Source organism: Mus caroli, unplaced genomic scaffold, assembly GCF_978045245.1.
Source record: "Mus caroli unplaced genomic scaffold, Mus_caroli_1 scaffold_1, whole genome shotgun sequence".
NCBI classification, from domain to species: Eukaryota; Metazoa; Chordata; class Mammalia; order Rodentia; family Muridae; genus Mus; species Mus caroli.
Window position 1 is genome coordinate 167,315,921 of NW_028227256.1, and position 6,707 is coordinate 167,322,627.

The window sequence follows — 6,707 nt, forward strand, 5'->3', positions numbered from 1 at the left end:
GGCAGGTGTTGCTGCCTCCATCCTGGGTTCCAAGGCCTGAATGGCACCTCCATCATGGTATCAATTGTGCTGAGGTGTGGGGGCGAGGTACAAAGGAAACAGAAGATGACGAGAAAACTAATCATATTCTCACACCAGCAAAATAGGCTCCTGCATGAAGTGAAACAGAAACAGGTATTTTCCAGCTATAGCAATAAAAATGCAAGTGCCTTTTTGAGTACTGTGGGAAGGTAAATGTATGTGTAATGGGAATTCTACTCACCTATTACAGAGTGGACCAGGAACACATTTGTGGATTCTGGGAATGAAATACACTATAATTATTTAATTAAGATAATGGAAACTCTAGCAAAACTAAAAAAAAAAAAAAAAGAGCCCAGACATACAAGACAAAGCTGAATGAAACTTCTCTTACGTCTTAGCAACATTTGGATAAAAGCAAACGGCAATGCAGTCCACTTTGCTTTGCTGAGACTGTGGTTCAGATCCCAATTTTGATTGTTTGACTAGATGTGTTCTTGCATGGATCGCATTCCTTGATCCTGCATCTTGCATCTTGTATCACTTGATCTTGCAAGAATACTCAGAAGGTGTCTTCTTAATGACAAACCTGGTTTTAGTGGTGAGGCCACCCTTTGTAGCTGAGTGTGCATGGGACTGATAACCACTCACTGTCTTTGCAGGAAGTCCTACCCTTTATTTGTATACTGTCCTGTCATGTGTGTGACGGTGTCTCTGATCTCACATTCAGCAGATCATGTTACTGTCTCATCCCCTCAAGCTCTCACGTCAACAACAGCACCACATACATCATCATCACTGAGTCATCAAGAGATTTTCTACTTAGGCACCACAGCGTCTCTATCCAAAAGTGGTCAAGGTCACTTTGTCTCTCCTATTTGTTCAATGTAATTGCCCATCAACCTCCAGTTTTATTTTTCATCTTCCCACAAAGGCTCAATAGTAGTCAGAGCCAGACATCAAATTACTAAATAACTGGATAAGTTTGTATAGAGCCCAAAAGTCTTCAATGGTATTAAGCTTAGGGAACCATCAAAGGTTGGCTTGCTGAGTTTTGCTTTTATTATCCTTAAAACACCAGAGTACCCAGTGGTTCAGTAGAGAATGTTTATCACAGTGTTCTGCATTAGCAACCTCCTGTTAAATTCTGCTTTTATCTGTTCCTGTAAAAATGATTTCTCGTTTTACAGTTCACTGTCTCAGATTGATCTGCTCCACACCTGGTTAAATGTTTGGACCCAATTAGGCCACTACCTTTTCTACATATCAGCGTGATTATATGTGTGAGTTGTGTGAGCAAGTCTGTACTGTGTGGAAGGACTCATGTGAAAGCAAAGGAAGACTTACTCCCTTGAGACAGGGTTAGAGACAGGGTTAGGGTTTGCTACTTGATGGGTTCCTTTTTTTTTTTTTTCTCCAAGATAGGGTTTCTCTGTGTAGCCCTGGCTGTCCTGGAACTCACTCTGTAGACCAGGCTGGCCCCAAACTCAGAAATCTGCCTGCCTCTGCCTCCCAAGTGCTGAGATTAAAGGCGTGCGCCGCCAATGCCTGGCTGATAGGTTCCTTTTTCCCCACCTTTTATCCCCCTAGTTTCACTCCATATCACTAGAAAAGAGAGAAAGGAGAAAGGCAGAGAGAGAGAGAGAGAGGGAGCGCTTAATCTAATTTCTTTCTTCTTGTTTTTTGTTTTTGTTTTGTTTTTTTTGTTTTGTTTTGTTTTTTGAGCACAACTACTAACAAACTACAACCAACTGACTACACAGGGTCTCTCACTGAACCTGAATTCATTTGGGTTATGCTGGCTAAGCATGAAGCTTCCAGGCCCCACCTGTCACCACCTCACAACGCTAGAGTTACAGGTGCCTGCTCTTTTTATGTGGAGCATGTGGAATCTCAACTCACAGTACACAGCACAGTAAACATTCTTACCCACTGGGCCATCTCCCCAACGCCTCAGCAGGGTTTTATAAGCCTGTTCCTCCACACCCATGTTCCTGGTCTGGAGAGAAGCTTCTGTCTCTATTCCTGTCTCCTCCAGCAGCAGCTACCCGCCTGTGCGCTTCCACGTCTCTTCCCTCCATACATGTGCAGAGACGCTTTGTTTCCTAAGCTTAAGATGACACGTTGGAAGAAAAACGTTTTTGAAACTGATTTCCAAATCTCCTGGAAATGCACATCTCTTTGTGAAGTTTCCTTTGAGCGGAGATGCTATTACAATTAATTACAAGCCAGGCCTGGTGGTAGTTTTCTTTACTGTATGGCTGTGTATTGGCCATTGGCTAATCTGCAGAATGCATTTGTCAGCTTCTCTCTTCCTTTTTACTCCTGCCTCCTCTTGTCCCTTAATCCAGATGTACATTAAGAAAAAAAAAATGGTGCTATTCTGTCTAACTTATTGCTGACCACACATTTTCAGTATGCATTGAGATTAGACCAAATTTCAGAGCACTCTTATACAGAAAACCCAAAGACGCAGAGGATCACTTAAACACTAAATTCTAGGAGGAACAGAAAGTATCTGAAGTCTTCATTATTATTGTGCTACCAAAGCGGGGGTGGGGGGGTGGGGAGTGGAGCTTTCCCCAGAGTGACTGGGACACTCAGATTATTGCCTCTGCCTGCTCCCAATCAGGATCATGCAACACATTTCTCGCCTGGTAAAACCCCTGTTTGCAACTGGGTGTCACATCACTATGACTTAGAATTGTAAATTATGAAATTTGCTGTGGCTCCAGTAATGTTACAGGCCAGGAAGATCATCCAAAGCTAAAGACACATTTTTTGATAAATCCAAGATTCAAATCCATGTCTGGTGTTTCTCAATCACAATGAAAATTACGTTTCTAAACAGCTCCCATGTAAATTAAAATTCCCAGTCTTGAAGTCACCCATTTGTTTTAAATTTGTTAGCAGAAAGCTCTTAGAAAACATTCTCTTCAGGTGTAAAGTGTATAGTATATTCTTATAGTACCCAATTTGTTATAAATTGCCTTAAATTTGATTTTCAGATTGGTTCCTGGTGTCTACAAAAAGAACCAAAAGAAAATCAGGTTCATTAGACAGAGACAGGTGTGTCTGGATGGTATGAAATGAAGTCAGAGAGTGGCCTGAACAGCATTCTATGTATGTGTTTATCAGAATATTTGTGATCTGTAAGATGATAATTATGGGGAGAAAAAGAAAGGTAATTCTAATTAAATCAGCTGAGAATTTGGAGCAATCATAGTTAAATGGATTTTTAATTTTTCTCTGCAAAGCACTCTGTAAAGATTAAGAAGATATCCAGGTATGAAGATGTTTATGGTCTCAGCATTCTGAGGGAAGAGGACAACAGTCACAAGGTCAGCTTGGACAATCTAGCAAGACCCTCTGTGACAACAAAGAGAGATCAACTGCAGAGAATAAATTTTCAAAGAATATATCTGCCAAGACTCGCATAGAACATTCAAGGACCTCAGTAAAGCAAAGAAAACTGCAACTGGACAGTGGACAAAGAAATGGAAAGACAACTGATGAAAAGCATGTGTAGGCAGCAGATAGCGACATGGAAAGGCGTTTGTCACTATCCATCATTAAGGAAGCAATGAGGTTCCATTAGACACACTGAGAAGGGCCACCATTGAAAAGATGTAGGATGCCAGCTGTTGGCAGAGAAGTTTATAAGCAGGTTTCTCACACGGGGCTGATGGGTAAGTAAAGTGGTGAAGCCAGTAGGAAGTGATTCGAAGACTGTTCCTCAGAAAACTAAATATAAACTTAACATATGAGTAAGCAGTCATATTCCTGGATATCTATTCCAGAAAAATGAAGGCACATGTGTATGAAAAAAATCTATATTAATGTCCTTTGAAGGTTTATTTATAATAGCCAAAAGTTGGAAACAACTCCAGTATCTTTCAACAGATGTACATTCAAATAAAGAGTGGTAGGAATCCAGTGAATATCCATGGATACGTACTGTACCCTATCTCTCGGGGAAAGTATGCTGAGTGAAAACAAGTCAATATGAAGAGTTCTACAGACCATAGGAAACTGTTTCACACCATTCTGAAAGGGCATACTTACACAGCAGGAGAGAGTGGTTTCTGAGGGATGAAGTGAGTGCCACTCAGAAGACACAGCAGCTGGAGCCATAGCGTGAGGAGCATCCACATACAGAGGACCCCAGTAGATGTGAGATTGTGTGAAGTCCCTTTGGAACAAATGAAGACAGGGACAAGTACAAGGACTAAGCCTTGCATCCTGAAACAGACCATTAAAAACCTTGAAGAAAAGTACAGGGTGATGAGGGAGGACTGAGGACAGGTGAGGGGCACTTAAGTCTCTGAAAGACATATATTTGAGTCTATTCTTGCTTCAGCTTCATCATTTTGTTTTCATGGCAGATATATGTGAACACAGTTTTCTATTCAGTGAAGTCTCACGAACTAGTTTTTAATTCCCCAACGAAACCAACATGTGTTGTTCCTTTGAGCCAGTGGCTTTGAAAATTGGGAATCTCCTTGGGTCCTTTCTATAGGAGGAACAACAATATGAACTAACCAGTATTCCCAGAGTTCCCAGGGACTAGATCACCAACCAAAGAGTTCACATGGTGGGACTCATGGCTCCAGCTGCATATGTAGCAGGGGATGGCCTAGTTGGTCATCAATGGGAGGAGAGGCCCTTGGTCCTGTGAAGGCTCTATGCCCCAGTGTAGGGGAATGCCAGGGCCAGAAAGCAGGTGTGGATAGGTTATGAGCAGGGGGAGGGGATAGGGGGGGTTTGGAGGGGAAACCAGGAGAGGGGACAACATTTGAAATGTAAATAAAGTAAATATCTAATAAAAAATTGGGACTCTCTTTTTAATTCTCTTTGCCATCAGTGTAATAACAGGCACCAAATATATTTATTACAAATGGCCCATTTACAAAAAAAGGGATTTAAAAAATTTTGTTCTGGGGGCCTGGAAAATTTCCCCCTTCTATTCTGTTTAAAACCACACCAAAACAGTTTATTGCAGTGTTATCAATATGTAAATTGTACTGATATTCATAAACTAAGTTTTTAAAAAATAAAGAAAGAAGAAAATTGTATGGATTAGTAAAAAAAAAAAAAAAAGATAAGGCCAGATTTAAGACTGATAGGGCATTGTTTAATATTTTCCACACTGTGGTTTTGAAATTTAAAAAGAGTGAAAATAAAAATATTTTTGATATGTTTATAAAGTTTTTCAAGTCAGCGGATATAGATCATGCCCATGCTCTGTAATCCTGGACAGACACCAGCTCCAGTGTGACGTCATCATCCTTCCCAAAGAAAGAGCTGGGCATTCAAGGAAGAGTGTAAAATTATCCCTGATATGGCTCCTCATCTCGATTTCTTAGTGTTTTTTATGGTCTCATTAGCCAAGACTGACCTTGAACCCCTAATTTCTCTCACTCTTAACTTCCAAGAAATAGGATTTCAGGCATGTACCACCATGCCCAGCAAAGTATTCACATTAAACACAGCGGCTGTTGTAGCATCATGTACGATAATTTGGTTAAAATGGATATTGTTGAGCTCACATCTTTCCTTCCCTCCTCCATCCACAGTCCCTCAGATTTCCTTCAGTGTTCACGTTTCTTTTCCTTCTCCATCTTTTACATAGAGCAGAGATGGGTTATTTTGCCTAACCATGGTGATAGTCGTGAATTTGTAGCGTTATACACAGCATCACCAATGTGCACACAGAGCTCATTCACCACGTTCTCAGCCGGTGCCTCTTCCACCTGCTAATGACTGATGGAGTCTATTGTGTGTGGTTACATGTCTGAGAACCTCAAGAGTGTAAACGCATATCTAAACCATCATAGCGAAAGCAGTTCTTGAGTGCAGTATAACAGACACACATGTAAGACTGTAGTACATTTTTCTCCATTGAACATTGGCAATTTCCCATTAGTTCTTTAATAGCATCTTAAATGGTACAAGTGAATGGTCCCTTTCCTAGTCATAAAATTATATGTTTGAGTGATTTACATATTCAAGAAGTGAGCCATCTAATATTCATAACTCATCATCTAAGCACTTCCTCAATTATATCAAGACCTATGAAATAAAAAGCAATGTGTGCTGACTTGCAAATGTCCAATGAAACTGCCATTGAAAGTACTTAGACTTTTGTAAGGTATTAAGTGGTAAAGCTAACAGAACAAAAACCTCCTTTCTGACCTGTGGTGGATAATACAACCATCCAGCTAGCTGTCTTCACCCAGGTCTTTTTGATAAAATGGATATACACATCTTGTTGTTTCACCAAGTTCTTGCAATGGGCCAAACTTGTCCATTTACTTCTCACAAGTTCTTATGTGTACCTTTGTGCCACTGAGGCAAACCAGAGCCCTGGACTTAGCACAGTTCTTATGGTCCCATTCCATTCTTTTGTCTATGTCAGTTGCTGACCAAGCCGGATCAGTCAATGGGTTCTCCAGCCCGGGAGTGAGGACTAAAAAGGAAAAAGACAGACAACATTGTAGCATGACCTCAGTTCATCCTGAGACTGAAGGAAAATTTAATCTTCCCAATCCACTTCTTATACCACTTTAACTACATGCAAGTATTAAGGGCGAGCAGTACAAGGAACCAACAAGGTAGCAAGCAAAGTCCCGAGATTACTCCCACGACAGTCGTCCAAAAGGGCCCGCCACAATGACCAAAATACT

General features: G+C 40.8%; 2 pseudogenes; both read right to left on the minus strand.

Annotated features, from left to right (window-relative positions):
- Window positions 1–561: 561 nt before the first annotated feature.
- LOC110296394 (eukaryotic translation initiation factor 4E pseudogene) lies at window positions 562–1,962 on the minus strand (annotated as a pseudogene).
- Window positions 1,963–6,003: 4,041 nt separating this feature from the next.
- On the minus strand, window positions 6,004–6,422 carry LOC115030841 (E3 ubiquitin-protein ligase RNF125 pseudogene; annotated as a pseudogene).
- Between the last annotated feature and the right edge of the window lie 285 nt (window positions 6,423–6,707).